Source organism: Cryptomeria japonica, chromosome 11 (genome assembly GCF_030272615.1).
Source record: "Cryptomeria japonica chromosome 11, Sugi_1.0, whole genome shotgun sequence".
Lineage (NCBI taxonomy): Eukaryota > Viridiplantae > Streptophyta > Pinopsida > Cupressales > Cupressaceae > Cryptomeria > Cryptomeria japonica.
Genome location: NC_081415.1, coordinates 681,627,184 through 681,645,036, shown reverse-complemented (window position 1 = coordinate 681,645,036; position 17,853 = coordinate 681,627,184).

The window sequence follows — 17,853 nt, the reverse complement described above, 5'->3', positions numbered from 1 at the left end:
GAGAGCATGAAGATAGGAAATGGTTAAGGGTTTAAGCATATTTGGATTTGGTTTATATAATGAACTTAAGAAAAATGGATTCGTCTTGCATTGAAAGAGTAAGCATATCATGTTAGTTAGATGATAGAGTAGAGTGCATCTCATAATGGTTAAATAAACAAGTAGATTGCATATTGTAACAAAAGGAAGTATATAAGTTGCATTTGTTTAAGATTAAGGATTAATTGATGACAAGTGTGGTAATCAAGAGAGCAGAATGTTATCGCTTATGTTAGTTATAATAAGTAATGACGTTAAGGTACCCTAGAGAGATAGTAGTTATGATTGTGATGTTTTTCCGCTTGCGTAGTTAGTTATTATGTTTATAATTCATGTTCATAATAATCAATGTTAATGGATGCAAGTGTAGATGATGTTAACCGTTGCATTTGTTGTAAATAATTTTTTTTCCTCCATTTAGTATGTTAGAAGCTCAATTTCTCTAGGGTATTTTGGTGGGCATTATGTGGCACAACTTTGAGACAATCCTAGATATCTCGATCTTGCTCTAGAGAAGCATCCTGAGCAGTGAAAGCTTTCTCGTAATGGAAAACAAATGCCTAAAGAATGTATGGTAGCTTAGAGAGAACAATCTATCCTTCTCTACATCTTTAAATACTCGGTGATGAGAGACAAGCTTGAAGAGCCAATAAAAACTCTTTAGAAGCTCGGTCACCAACTTTTAACCAGTGGATTCTAGCCTTTATTAGGGCACCTTTGGTGGAATGGGCATAAAACATTTGCTCCTACTAATGCAAATGGGCCACCTATACTTGTAGAGTAGGCAAGAAGGGATTGACAAAAAAAGCTTTGGTGGAATGTTGGAGATCCGAGGTAGTAGCCTCGTAGGAACACTGACAAAAACTAACAAGTTGATGCCAATAAATGTGAAGGAAGCATTATGTGCATTGAATAGGATGGTTCCATTATGAAATCCACCTAGATTGTTGAGTTGGATGACATTGAAGATTCCAAACCCACTATATTAGGGCCAATGTGGTCTTGTAACTTAACAAAGAAGTATTTAAGAAAAACTATGTCTTAGAAGGATGTGTTGAGCCCACACACCATTCAATCCTAAACTTAATGGGATAGTGGTCTAACAAAGTAACCTTAGGGTGAGGTAAAAGAAGCAAAGCTTGATAGGGCACAAATGAAAAGAAAGATTGAGTTGTAATCATGGCACGATCAAGCCATTTAAGGACTGTCATTTCCCACCTAAAAATTGCTCCACTTATGCCATATAATGTGAGGATGCTTGCAATAAGAATTGGGATCATAAAACCCCAATTTATTATGGATATAAAACCACACCTCCCTCTCTCCAACTGTCCAACAAAAAGGCACTAAGCCTTCTTTGTCAATTGCCACCTCAACCATATTAAAATCCCTAAACAAAATCCTAGTGGCAGAGGGCATTGAATCTACAATCCACCACCAAACGGTAGATCTTTCAACATAATTGGGAGCATAAACATGAATGATCTTAAAAGAATGGTTTTCTATTGATACGAGGATCCACACTACCCGATGAGTAGGATTAGACTCATCGTCAACAATGTATGAATACCACCATGGTGCAAGGAGAGTAACAACCCCTCAATGACCAACATTGTGATTGGAAGCAAAAAATAGGCCAACTGGCCAAATAATTTGACATGCACTAGAAAGTGTGAAGGAAGCAATCTTGATTTCCTAAAGACAACACATTAGTACTAAGATATTTTTGCAACGTATCTTGCACAAAATAATTTCTAATGAGGTCACTGAGATCTCTTACATTCTTGGTAGGTTATATGACAGGTATAGGGAGACACCGATCATAGCAAAACGTTCATTTTCCTCTCATGCGAGCCAGTTGTCATTGTTTCAACCTCGGTCTCTGACTAAGGGAGTAAAGCAGGAACACACAAACATATCCCCCTAAAATTATATGGACCTGGAGGATACTACATATAGTTATGAGCCACCCTTTACGTATTAATGAGCACAACCAATGAAATTATTAAGTGAGTTTATTCCCCATCTCTACCGGTCGTAGAGGAAATGGAGGTGTACAAATGAATATGGGTTGTTTTCTCCCCATTCCCCTGTGACACCTGATAAATGAGGGTGTTCATCATAATTGCTTGACCGAGGCATCCGTCGCTTCTTGAGTGTCTACCTCTTCCTGCCGAAACCATGATACCGCTAGGTCCTACATCTGATTATTCCAGTATTTTAGTGTTCCTATCAAGGGCTATAAACACTTAGAATGCTTAAATTCTCTATTTTGAACCCATTATTTATTACTTACACTAATATAAACCACATGCCTTAAGTGATAGAGATGCGATAAGTTGGACCAATGCCCTACACTGGGAACCATACTAAAGCAATAGAAGTGAAACTAGGAAGAGGATTGGGAAAGTACCAGGAGAAAATTCATGTAATATATTCTTGCATGTCACTATTGTCCTCAAGTGAGGAGAACTGGTTGTGCAAGAAGATTGAGGATAACTAGTGTAGCATCCTAAATTGTACTCGCCTACACTTTTGTCCTCACTTTGGTGTTCATCTTCTAGGACCTAACTGAAGCACTTATTCTTCTCACACTAACTATCAAACACAACTTTTCACTGTCTACACTATCTCCCCTTGATCCAAGAGTCTTGATTTCCAGGACTATGGTGCTGGGTGCCATGGTCCTCTCAAAAAAGAGCTCATTTTGGGGCCTCATAATGGTTACCTAATTTTGGCGGGGACCTAGATCCCATGTTGGCTTGTGTCAGAAATTCAATTTATTTTTCGACGAACAAGTATAAAAGGAGGTCTACCCCTGTCATTTTAATCGTAATCAATCACCTAGCAAATTCAAGTGAGCAAGCAATCAGTCTTCTATCAAGCATTGGAGAAAAAGTGAAGTCAAGATTCAAGCATTGAAGATGACATTCATAATCTATGTTTTATGAAGACTATCTACATGAAACCCTAATTCCTCGTGAGGACAAACAGAACTTCATTAAAGGAACAAGTATAAAGTTGCCTTCGGGATGCTCAATAGGATTTGCAGAGATGAACAAATTCATCTTTCGACGATGATAAATTTGAAGGACCAGGGTGAGGAGAAGCATAGTCCCGAAAAAATCAAGCCAAACTTTTGGGAACAAATCCGAATCATCCTCTTCTGCTTAGATCTAAGTTGGTGGCTTCGTACGACACTTGTAGCTCACCGTTTCTATCAAATTGCTTCAATAATTCACTATTTTTCCCTAATCTTTAATAATTCAAAATTTAATTCAATTTAGGGAAGAAAGAGTCCCATTTACGAGGCCTCAAATCTGATCACAATTTTGGTCTATCAAGCCTAGATCTATCAAATTCCATCTCCTCTAATGTAATGGTAAATTAGGTCATTTAGTAGTTTTATTATCTTAATTCAACCCTAACCCTAATTTTCTCACCATTACAATTGGAACCTAGGAAACCACTTCTCTATTTTTCTGGAACAATCTCACCTTCCTCCATATGCCCATAAGGGCTACGAGAGCAACATAACTAGTTAGATTGAGCTGAAAGCACCAAGGATGGTTGAGGAGTTCGTACCAGAGGCTGATGAACTAAGGCATCAACATTATTAGAAATAATACTTTCTTTCCCCTTCTCTGAAGGATTTGAAATCAGAGGTGGCAAATGAGAAATTGTGGGTTATTGAAGCTTGGTAGATGTAGTTTTGAATGAGGTGGCCTTGCCCTTATGCATCACCGTCATCCATTTTTCTTTAGATTTGGTCATCTCCTAAGAGGTGTGTAGAGGCTTTGCAACCCTAAGGGGGATTTGAGCTCTCAGAGGTGCCAAAGGGAAATCCTTGATATTGTGCTCAACAAATTGGCAATGAAAACATGTGTTGGGTATATTCAGATAGACCACATGCTAGGTGTGACAAATACCTTCTTTCTGAATATCAATCATGTCCTTAAGGTCACAAGACAAGTCAACTTTGACACAAAACTTTTTTTGGGGTTGACATGATAGAATCGGTTTGACACAAACAACCTTCCCATCGTGGCTATAAAAAACCTAGAAAGCCCCATAGTAAATAAGGTATGATGCAATACAAACACAAAAAAATTGGTAAGAGAAAAAAACAAGGAACCCTAGTACAATGGAAAACCATCACAAAGCCTTCTTGTACCTATAAAATGATTTTTATTATCGAGGAAAAAAGTGAAATAAAAGAGACTATTTTAGTTTCCCTAAAAGTGCCTATTAAAGGAGGAGTTTTTTTACAAGAGAGCATTCTTGGCATTTTTTCACACCTCAAGAATGAGATGGAGTAATTGTTCATTCTTTTTCTACCCTGGGACAAAAAACCTTTGAACAAAGAATGGTTTTGAGGACAAAAACTATCTTATCCATTAGAGAGAGTTCATCCAGAATTCACCTATGTTGAATGCTATAAGTGTTTGCAAAGATTTTGAAGACTTCTAATTTTTGGAGTTGGCGATAATAATTCATACTATTGCTATATTATTTCATATGGTTTCTACAATGTCATTCTACAATTCTATGCTAATTTCGGTTGGGCTGGAAGGTTATTAAGAAGGTTTTAGTATTCAAGGTTTAACATTCTTACTCATAGTTATTATGTGCATATTTTGTCTTACTTCTTTGAGGTTATATAGTCTAGCATCCCTGATTTTGATGGTTTATGCCCTCATTTCCAAACTATACCTCCTTATATACATAGGTTGAGAATATCAAGGAAGTGTGTAGGGTTTCAAAGGGAGTCACTACTAAAAGAAACTCCTTATCTACAACTTTCTCCACTCCCAATTCAACCACTTTAAGTTGTGACAAATCTGCAAAAAGCATTTTGTTTTGGGTTATAAGGAATGAATCTTTGTGATTTTGGGTGTCTGAAATGTTCTAAACAACTTCTTAATGTTTTCCATCATAACCTTAGTGTTATAAACTTAGTCTTCACACCAAAGCAAGGGTTTCATGGCCGCCTAACTTTAGAGGCAAGTTTAGAAGACATATGGATAGTTTGTAACCTTGGCATAGTCACTAAATAGACATCACATCCACCATATCAATCCATTATCAGGGTTTGTAACAACAAAGTTCTAATGTTATACCCATATACACTGTAAGGAAGATCTTCTGAATAAGGGTATCAAGGTGTGAAGAGGTGATGTAGGAGTCGATTGGGATTATGGGAGTTGTTTCTTCAATCAAATAGTCTACATAAATTAAAGAAAGTGTCACAACCTTGGGAAACTGTTTTATTCCCAAATAAAGTCACAATAGGTATTGAAAGATGTTGACAAATGAAATAATTAATAGTCCTATGTCAAAATTCACGAAGCCTCAATATCACCAAGTCGCTAAATTTTAATGAGGGTTTGACAGACACTAAAGTAAGGACAATCATAAGTTGGAATTTCATAGAGGTTGTTGTGATATAGAGCCATAATAAATAATCTAAAATTTTGGAGATGATTAGCATCTATATTGGTGAAGACTTGAAGTTGAAATTTTCCCCATATATTGTCATGAATTCAAAGATTAGAAATTTATATTTCGCCCTAATTCAACAAAACTATGTTGCCAAACATTTAGAGTTGATTAATAGTAATTTTGCCATAAATCTATAATTTTTATCGTAATCTTATTTACTTTTGCAATAGACATTTTTCTCTTACAACGTTCTTGCAAATGTAAGTTCTATATACAATGATATACCAAATAGTTATTCAGTCAAATACTTTGTTAAAATTTCAAAAAAAAATTACTTGGGACTTTATAGTGGTATCAAAGTTGGTTTTCTTGCTATCATGTGGGGTTAGCAATGATCATTTTTCATATTTCTTCCCATACAAACACTTATATATATTTAGTTTATAGTAGTTTAGGTTAGTAATCAACAATTATGGTTTATTGTTTCGTGATTTTAATTCAAATTCAATAGAGATTTGGTCGACATTTATCATTGGAATCATGCAAGATAGAAAAAGAGCATATGATTTGCTTGAATCTCTTGGAAAAGGTTGGAATGAATTGGAAATAACATTTCAAAAGGTGTTTGGGGTAAGTTTAAATGAGAACAAGATTCTTGGAAAAATGAATTTGTGAACCACTCTTTGAAAACTAAATCAGAAATACTGAGAGGGGGGAGGGACTGAATAAATGTCTATGCAAGAAACACAAAATTTATCTCGTGGAAAACCCTTTTGGGTAAAAAACCATGATATTCTAAGATTTAATTATATCAAATGAGCACCAACCCAAATACAAAAGTGAGCAACAAATCACATAAATAGCATCAACTCTGAACAAAAGAGGCACCAACCTCAAGAAGAGCACCAACTCTTACCATAGCACAGAGTCTTCAACCTCTCCATTGAAGAAGAAACACTAAACAAACAATCTCTTAAGACTTCTTACATCAAATTTCAAATTTTACATTAGAATATAAAAACTTCTTTGTATTGAAATCATCCCCTTTTATACCCTTCATTATCTTTATCACTATGTATGACTTTTAGCAACCCCTAAAAGAAAGTTAAACTCTCAATACACTTCAGATGGACAAAAAGACTATCCTTTTCATCTTTTAAAGAAAAATCTTCATTATAGCATTTGTTTTAAAAACAATATTCATCTTTCAGATCTTCCTAAAAATTTGTTCTTCAAAACAATAAAAGTCAACTCCAACTGAGTAAAAAGAAACTTTTCTTGTACATTCTGCGATTCTAAAACTCAACAATCATGCTTTCTAATCGTATCATTAAAACCACAGTCCTTTTTCAAACAAAACAACTTCACGCCTCGTCACATTTTAAAAAATCAAATATATGAGTACCATACATGAACTTTAATCCTTCATTGAATTCACCACTCAAAAAAAAAAAGAATCATCCCACTCAAGTCTTTTACATTGACACTTTGAAAGAAAATATCTAGCACTGCATCACAACTCTTTTAGATTCTCCGCCACAAATCTATAGAAGACGCACAACAACAAAGTCGTAGTTCTGACAAAAACATATCTATTGACAGTGAACCAACACCCAAAGAAAAACATGAGTGTTGTTTTTTGATTTGGAATATTATAAAAATATTTCTATTGCAACTCATCATACAAAATAAAAAGAAACACCCCCTGTCATACAAAAAATGACACATACCAATAATCATCCAAAAAAGCATTTTAAAGACTTCAAAATTTTTTAAAACTCTCGAAACAACCTGATAATCTCCACTCACCAAAACAAGGCAAAAAATTGTTTGCAAACTTCAAATTTTTTTAAAAACTCTCGAAACAACCTGATAATCTCCACTCACCAAAACAAGGCAAAAAACTGCTTGATTAAACATCAACCTTCATGAATAGTCGAATAAAAATAATGACACCAATACTTAACATATTAGGAAGCAAAACACTCCAAAGAGAACAAACCTGCTTTCAATCCAGCACATGCATGTATCGGGCACCAAATACCTCCATAAATCATAGAGAGACAACTTGCAAGAATGCCATCACCTTATTTAAAACTGTCCAGACAAGACAAAGGGGAAAATGTAGATAAACAATATTGACACTTGCCGCCAATAATTAAGAAGTTGATTCCGAACACAATATCAACAAAGCAGACAAATAAACATTCCACAAAACACATGGCAAAAACCTTGCATAAGCAACTATGCAAATAAAAATCTCCAAAGTTCAATAGTTGGCCAAAACTTTTTAGAGCATCTAGAAAGAAAACTTACACATGTAGCCATCCAAACTTAGAAGAACAACTTACACCTATAGCCGTCCAAACTTAGTTTCAAACAAATATCTGTTGAACTTCTGTAGCCTTCAATATATGATATGACTAAAAAAAGTGACAGCAATGACAATATATAGAACAATCTCCCCTTTTGTATTGATGGCAACCAAATTGAAACAATGTTGCGCCCCCCTGTCTCACTACTCCCCTTTTGACATCAATGATTGAACCAAAATTGAATAGATGAAACTAAATGATGTACCTGATCTAGGGCATGAAGTGTATCATTATGAACTCCCCCTAAATCTATCCCGTGAATCAATGTTGGAGTGAAATCACTGTTGGCATTTGGCATAACTAATGCAGATCAGGTCATATAGTTGAAGTTGGATGACTGCACCGATAAAGGATAGAAGTCTATTTGTGATAAAGAGATTGTGATTCTATGAATAGATGACATGATCGATTATTTGTGTTGTCGTTGCTGGCAATTGATGTTCCCAATGTTCTTGAAGTGATTTGGTTTACCGGATGACAGGGTTCACCGACAGTGATTTAAAGTCTGTGAATTAGGGCTTTAACTGCTAAAGCTGAATTGTTTTGATTGGATCGGTTGATGGGAAATGATTGGTGATTTGTGGTTTGGATGGTGAACTTGTATGATGAAAAGATGTATGTGACCGGAACTGGAACTTGTGACGATTATCGAAAGGCGTGTTTCAATTTATGATAAAGTTTTGCTACGATTTTAGTAGGGTTTAAGGACCGGTGATGAAATCTTCAAACCGCATATGATTTTGATAACTCAATGATGAACCACTAGTACCAAACTGGTACTGGGAGGGGGGGGTGAATCAATATAAACACAAATACAGTCCAAGACCGGTTTGAAAGCAAACACTCCAAACGACTGGCAAACAGGAATACCTATTCAACACAAACTGCAACCGGTAAAGCCAAGTGTCTGAAACAAGCATTGACTGGTTGAACACTTAGCTTTTCATTTAACTCAAAACAACACTACCATTTCACCCTCATGCATGAACAGGTAAACTATTCTCTGATCATCACAACAATTAGTTCAGTATGCTTTATAGACAGGCATAAAACACAGAACCATTATATGCTCAATAGGTAATAACAAAGCATCACAAGATAAAAGCATCACACATGACACACATATTTTTCACGTGGAAACCCAACTGGGAAAAACCACGGTGGGAATGAATACCCACAAGTTGCTTTTGAACTCTTTTGAAGTCCGCTCTGTTAGGAGCCTTGTCCGGTTAAAGACATTACAATAGGTTCTGCTAGGAACCGATCCTATTAGGGATCACCCGATTAAGGGATAGCTATAATGCCTGGTTAAGGGTTAAACCCGGTAGGGTCACCTTGTTAGAGGATTTCAAGAACTCAATAGCTAAAGGATCTCCAGAGCTCTATAGCTTCTCAGAACTCATTAACCTTGAGTTACCCAGTTAAAGGATTTGAATCAAGCCTGTTAAGACCATCCTATTAGGGGATTTTGCATCAAGCCAGTTAAGGCTACCCTGTTAGGGGATTTTACAACTGTTGAAGTGGTTAGAGATCAACAGGAATTACAATGATTTGTTAACAACACTCAATGCTAATGCAGATCCATTTAGGCTCCTCTTCTCCTTCTGCACATTCACTTTGCAGGTATCTCTTCTCTCCTTTGGTCTAGCAAGAATCACATATCACTTCCCTTGGATACACATTCACAACTTTTGCCAACAACCCTAGAAAGAAACACAACATCGACCTTATAGGAAACAGACAGGTCGATAGCAAAAACCCTAAACCCTAAACTTGTAAGGTTAAGCAATTCAAGCGGTTCAATCCTGACTGTTGAGACATACTGCATTAAATGCAACAGCCTTGAATCGATCTCAAGACATTCTCCATCGTCCATTTTCCACCGATTTCATGGCGGCTGATAACCCATCACGCGTTATCATCGTTTGATAGACTTCGCACATTCCCGAGGTAGATAGGAATAGTCTTCTTCATGCTAGATCCTTCATGCACACAGAGATTACGTGGCAACATGATTTGTTTTTCATTATACTACTAACTCATCACACGAAGATCACCGATTGAGTCACACAGGCTTGAGGTGCTCCAACCGGAAATTCTGAAGTGTAAACTACCTACCAACCAATAGTAACACAATGCTTCCATGTACCAGTTCCCGTAACTGCATGTCGGTTCATCTTGAACAAATATGCCGCTTCACTTTGGCATATAAACCGGTTCATACATATGCCGGTTCCTCTCTCTTTTCACCTATCACATGTGCCGGTTCACACCATGTCTCATATTGGCATCAATGACAACATACAATATCATTATGTCTTCATGCCAGTTCACATAATGCCAACAGATTTACGTTACGATGGTGATCGACAACGAGTCTACTTAAAGTTGGTAATGCGACACAACCCGTGTGAAAGATTTAATAGATGTTTTAATGCGATTCAAGGAAGATTTTCTTGGAAACCAGTGAAATGCTTTGGAGAGTGTTTTGAGGGTACAGATCGGATTTTTGTGATGAGTTATGATCAATCAACGATTGATATTGCATTGTAATTTGTTGTTATGATCTCGATAGCGATCTACGATGATCTTTTGAGATCTTATTGTAAAATCTTGATGTAATTAGGTTGTGTGGGTGACCTAGTTAAGATGGGTATTTATGTAGACACAATTGATGTTTATTGAGTCGGTGGTCTTAGAGAATTTGTTAAGCTATCCAAGTGAAGTGTGTAATCTTCCTGAGAGTTGCAGAGTGATGTGTATAACTGGATCTGATCAAGCAAGCAAAGAAGTGCAAGAAAACATATCATTTTCCTACTGTTGTTCCCTAACAGTTGCAGCAGATTAAATCCCTTGATCGGGAAGGTTCTAACATGCCTTAATCATTTAAGTCCCCTAACATGACAACTTTGAAAAGAGTGATAAATCCTCTCATGAAGTTGATCCTAACAGATCATCAAGCTCCTAATCAAGTTGAAAGGCAAATTCCCTAACCAAGTAACTCTTGACAGGGTTTTCTCTTAACTGAGCGTATTGTAAGCTTCTAACAAGGCTAAGCTCCTAACAAGGCATACTTCAAAAGAGTACAAATATTTGTGGGTGCCAACTCCCACCGTGGTTTTTTACCTATTTGGGTTTCCACGTCAAAAACTTATGGTGTTCATGTGATATTCTTGTTTATATATCATTTCATGCATTAAGTCTGAGAAACCGATTATGATGTTTTATTAGAAGTTTATCAGAGGTTACCGATACTGATAAGAAGTTGTTTGAGAAAGTTTTTGATCTTATTGATAAGGTTAATTAATTGGTAATTGATCAAGTTTATGTGATTACTTTGGTGGTGAAAGTATTGGTAAATGATTTGATTAATGAGTTAAGAAAATCTGGTAAAGAGGTTATTAGATTTGATTACAAAAGTTGAGATATTTTTAGATCTGAGATAAGCTGAAATAAGTTTGATTTCGAGTTTAAAATTGGTCTTAATACTGATTCACCTCCCCCCCCTCTCAGTATTAACCGGATCCTCATAGGATTAACAATCACTTCTAGTTTCCACATTAGAAATTCAAATGTCTCTTTTGGTAGTGGCTCGGTAAACACATCAGCAACCTGTTCTTTAGAAGGCACATATTCCAACTTAACAACCTGATTAGTAACCTGCTCTCTTAAAAATGATATTTAATTGGAATATGTTTAGTTCTAGAGTGCAAAACTTGATTTTTCAAAACATTAATCACACTCGTATTGTCACAGAAAATAGAAATAGGATGAACATACTCATCATTAAAGTCCTACAAGGTGTGTTTCATCCAAATAACCTGTGTACAACATGACACAACTGCAATGTATTTTGCTTCAGTTGTAGACAAAGAGATAGCTTGTTTTTTTCTAAGCTAAGAAACAAGACAACCACCAAGAAAGAATGCACCACCACTTGTGCTCTTTCTATCATCTACTGAACCTCCCCAATCTGCACTACTATAGGTTGTTAGTGTAAAATCTTGATATTTAGGATACCATAAGCAAAAATTCAATGTATCCTTGATATTTAAAAATCCTCTTTACTACTTGCACATGGGTGTTTTTAGGTGTAGCCTGAAACCTTGCAACATATCCAATTGTTTGCATAATGTAAAGTCAAGTAGTTGCAACATAAAGCAAACTGCCTACCATAGACCCGTAATATGTTTGATTTACATTAGGAGACTCATCATTTTTACTAAGTTTACATCCTGTCACCATAGGTGTACTTACAAGATGACAATCTTCCATTTTGAATCTTTTTAGCATCTCTCTAATGTACTTAGTTTGAGAGATAAAGATACTTTCTTGAGATTGCTGAATTTGTAGTCCTAAAAAATAGGATAGCTCTCCCAGCATAGACATTTCAAACTCATTCTTCATATTAGTAGCAAAATTTTCACACATACCTACATAATCACTACCAAAGATTAGATCATCTACATACACCACTAAACCAAAATATTTTTACCTTCCCCTTTCACATAAAGATTGTTGTTCGCTACTCTTTTTTTGAAGCCTTGTTGTTGTAAGTATTTATCCAACCTGTCATACCAAGCACGTGGGGCTTGCTTAAGGCCATAAAATGTCTTTTTCAACTTATAAACATATTCAAGCTTCTCTTACAAGACAAATCCATCAGGTTGTTCAACATATACATCTTCATTTAAATTTTCATTAAGAAAGACATATATTACATCCTTTAGAAATACTTTAAAGCCTTTAAAGGAAGCAAAAGCAATAAATAATCTAATTGCTTCAAGACGTGCTACAGGAGCAAAAGTCTCATCATAATCTATACCTTCCACCTACGCATACCCTTTGCACACTAATCATGCTTTATTTCTCACAACTTGACCACCTTCATTTAAATTATTCCTGAAAACTCATTCTGTGCCTATTGCATTCTTGTCCTTGGGTCTAGGCACAAGTTCCCATGCCTCTTTTAAATTTGATCGAGCTCTTCTTTCATGGCTGTTATCCAATGCTTATCTTTAGCTGCTTCTTCAACACACTTAGGTTCAAACATAAACAACAAGGAAACATCTTCATCTTCAAAATAATTAACATTACTTCTAGTAGCTCTAGTTCTATTTTCAAGTAAGATTTGATTAGCAGGGTGATTTCTTTGCACAAACTTAGGAGTCTTAAAAGAGTTTTACCATGATCATTTTCTGATTCATTTTCAAAATGTATATCTACTATCCCAAACTGCAAACTAGAAGGAGAAGTGCTTGTTACCTCTGATTGAACATTTTTAGAGTTGTTCTGAACATTATTACTTGTTGTTCCATCTTGTTTATTTGAAGAAGAATGTTGGGCAACATCTTTTGCTTCTTCCTTTTGAGCACTATTTTCACCATTTCCATCCTCAATACAAGTGTTAGTAATCTTATGAACTTTAATAGTAACACTTCTTACAATTTTATGCAATCTTTTATTAAAGAATTTGTAAGCTTTACTTTTAGAAGAGTAGCCCAAAAAGATACCTTCACCAGATCTAGGATCAAACCTACCTAGATTATCATAATCTCTTTATATAAAACAGGGACTACCAAAAATTCTGAAATACTTAATTGTAGTTAGCTTACCTTTCGAAAGCTCATAAGGAGTTTTGTTATGCTTTGCTCTCAATAAACCTCTGTTCTGAATATAAATTGTTGTATGAACAACCTCTCTCCAGAAAGTGTCACTAACTTTAGCCTCATTCATCATGCTTCTGGTCATTTCTTGAACAATTCTATTTTTCCTCTCAACAACTCCATTCTGTTGAGGTGTTCTGGGTGCTGAAACCTGTCTCTTAATCCCATTTTTTCTCACAAAAACTAACAAACTCATTAGACATAAATTCACCTCCATTATATGAATGTAAACACTTAATTTTCAGTTTTATTTTATTCTCAACTAAAGCTTTGAATGCTTTTTCAGAGCTTCAAATTTTTCTTTCAAAAAGGTCTCTAGAGTCATGCGAGAAAAATCATCTAACAACTTGCTCTAGTTTGCTGTCAATCGTTACATACAATATCTCCTAGTTTCACAAGCCGTGGCAAGTCTCTAACAACTTTTTTCTTCTTGATTTGAACCAAACTATCAAAATTCATATGCCCAAGTCTCCTATGCCACAACTGGGTTTTATCAAGCCGACTCAAGCAACACTTCTCACCATTAGTATCATCAAGAATATATAAATTGTTTGTTGCTCTACTTGCATCAACAACATGTTTTCCACATTTACTAATGATACAACAGTTCGAATTGAAAACTAGATCATACCCTTGATCACATAACTGACTAACACTCAAAAGATTGTGTTTCAAACTTTTAACATATAAGACATTTTCAACCTTTTCTCCATCATTTAAAACAAAAGTACCTTTACCTGCAACTCTTGTTGAACAATTACCTCCAAATCTGACTTTGCCTCCATCCATTCTTTTAAGAGTAAAAAATTTGCTCTTATCACCAGTCATATGCCTGAAACAACCATTGTCAACATACCATATATCTTTCTCGTTTTGTGCAAGAAATGCAGTTTGCACAACTAAGGACATTTATGTACTTAGCTTCTAGTTCTTCCTACATACTTTAGTGTTCTATTTCACTTTTCTTTTTGTTTCATCTGTACCAATATCTATCAAGCCACTTTTACACACTCTTGTCGTATGGCCAAAGTTATTGCATTTATAACAAATAACATTATAGTTATTCAGAGGTGCAAATTAATTTTTATTCATAAAATTAAAACCTCTATCAAACATTCTGCAATTTATGGCATTATGACCAGAATAGTTACATGTAAACCAATAGCCATCAAAGTAGGAATGATTAAACTTGCCCATATGAGTGTGTCCAACAATAGGGATTTTTTCAAGGTATAACTAATGCTTTTAGAGTTTGAATTTCTCATATTACCTGCATCTAGCTTCTACTGTTTTGAGCATTCACCTTCTTCATCGCCAACACCGCTTTTATCAAGAGATTGTTTCTGAGAGTTTAGCAAACCATCCAATGACATAGTACTCTCTTCATATGTGTTTTCTTGATTTAGCAGCCTTGAAGATTTATCCATCTTTCTCAAAGAAACAACCTCGGCTTCGACCTTTTCACAATTTTGTTCTTTATCTTTAAGTTGTCTTCTAAGATCTTCAATTTTCATAGCTTCAACAATTTGAATTTTCAAATCCGAAACAATTTATTTAGCAGCTTCTAGTGCAAGAGATTTCTTAGCTATTTTATTACTTTCTTCCTGGATTTTTCTTTCTAAACTTTTTGAGCTCATTAAGAGCACTAATAAGCTCTTGTTCTAGATCAACTTCAACCTCTTCTTCATCAAAATAATGTTCTTCTTGATTTTCAGTCACAGTCTCTTCCAATGCCATGAATACAATTTCATCATTCAAAAATTCTTCTCTACTTTCAACTAAAGAACAACTCTCCTCTTTGGAATATAATCTTTTCTTGAAATTACCAGACTTCGTTCCTCTCTTTACAAACTTTTTATTCTTGTATTTAAACTCCTTCTCACTGTTGTTGTCTTCTTCTTTCTCATATAAAAATTTTGGTGCAAAGTGTCCTATTTTTCCAAAGTTGAAGCATTTTAAGGGTAGATTACCCTTATATTTACCAGTGTCTCTTTTTTGCTTTCTCACAAAGTGAGTTGCTTCACAATCTAATTCCTCTTTTGTTCTATCACTAGATACATGCCCCCTGTCTTTGTTCAAGAAGCTTTGAATGCAGTTTCTTTCTTTGATGAAGATTCACCATTTGTCTGTATTTCATATGCTGTAAGGATACCATGCAGTTTATCAACTGTCACCTTATCCAGATCAACCATCTCTTCTATAGCTAAAACTTTAGCATCAAACCTCCAAAGAAGAGATCTAAGTATTTTTGGAATAATTGTATGGTCATCAATATTTTCTCCTAAGCCCTTTAGAGAGTTTACAGCTTCATTAACTCCTAGCTGCAATACTTTCCTCCTCACACATTTTAAGACTTTCAAACAACATTTTGTGAGTTAGAAGCTTTGCATTCTTAACTTTTTCATCTCCTTCGTATGCATTTTGAAATTTCTCCCACATAGCTTGTGCTGATTCACACTGCATGACTTTGACAAACTTAGATTCAGATAAGCCACACAATATAGCATTCATGGCTTTGGCATTACTTTCGAAGGCTCTCTTTCCATCAGCATATGTAGGTGGATTAGAAGGTGTGTAGCCATTAACTACACTCATCCAGACATCAAACCCAAGAGACATTATATAAGTCTTCATACGAACACACCAAAAAACAAAATTAGACCCATCAAACATAGGAGCTCTATTGGTTGCAAGACCTTCAAGGGCACTCATCTTAGACTACTAGGATTTTACCTTCATGCTTTAAAGCTTAAAAAGGTGTCTGGCTCTGATACCAATTGAAAACTAAATCAGAAATACTGAGAGTGGTGGGGGGGAGGTGGGTGAATTAGTATTTCAAATAAAAATTAGACACATTGTCCCAAATAAAAAGAGCTGAATAAATGACTATGCAAGAAACATAAAAATTAAATTATCTCGTGGAAAACCCTTTCGAGTAAAAAAACGCAGCATTCTAAGATTTCATTATATCAAATGAGCACTAACCCAAACACAACTGTGAGTTGCAACTCACGTAAAGAGCATCAAATCTGAACAAAAGAGGCACCAACTCTTACAGTAGCATAGAGGCTTCAACCACTTAACTGAAGAAGAAACACTGAACAAACAATCTCTTAGACTTTTTACATCAAATTTGAAAGTTTACATCAGAATATACAAACTTCTTTGTATTGAAATCATCCTCTTTTATACCCTTCATTATCTTTGTCACCGTATATGACTTTTAGCAACCCCTGAAAGAAAGTTAAACTCTCGATACACTTCAGATGAACAAAAAGACTCTATCTTTTTCACCTTTTAAAGAAAAATCTTCATTATAGCATTTGTTTTAAAAACAATATTCATCTTTTAGACCTCCATATAAATTTGTTATTCGAAGCAGTAAAAGTTAACTCCAACTAAGTAAAAAGAAACTTTTCTTGTACATTCAGCGATTCTAAAACTCAACAATCATACTTCCTAGTCGTATCATTACACAGTCCTTTTTAAAACAGAATAGCTTCACACCTCGTCACATATTTAAAAAACAAATATATATGAGTACCATACATGAACTCTAATCCTTCATTGAATTCACTACTAAAAAAAAAACCGAATCATCCCACTCAAGTCTTTTACATTGACACTTAGAAAGAAAACATCCAATGCTACATCACGACTCTTTTAGATTCTCTGCCACAAATTTGTAGAACCCGCACAACAACAAAGTCCTAGTTCTAACAAAAATGTCTCTACACACAATGAACCAATACCCAAAGAAAAACATGAGTGTTGTTTTTATATTTGCAATAGTATACAAACATTTTTGTTGCAACTCATCATACAAAATAAAAAGAAACGCTTGTCATACAAAAATTGATGCATACCAATAATCATTCAAAAAAGCATTTTAAAGACTTCGAAATTTTTTTAAAACTCTCGAAACAACCTGATAATCTCCACTCACCAAAACAAGGCAAAAAATTGTACTCTTTATCATTAAATGTCGATCTTCAAGAATAATCAAATAAAAAAAATTACAATAATACTTTACATATTAGGAATTAAAATAGTCCAAAAAGAATAACCCTGCCTTTAATCCAACACATGCATGCATCGAGCACCAAATACCTCCATCAATCGTAGAGAGACAACTAGCAAGAATGACATTACCTTGTTTAGAACCGTTCAAACAAGTCAAAAAAGAAAACACGAATACAAAATATTAACACTTGCCACCAATAATTAAGAAGTTGATTTTAAACATGATATCCACAGAGCAGACAAATAAATGTTTCACAAAACACATGACAAAAACCTTGCATAAACAACCATGCAAATAAAAATCTCCA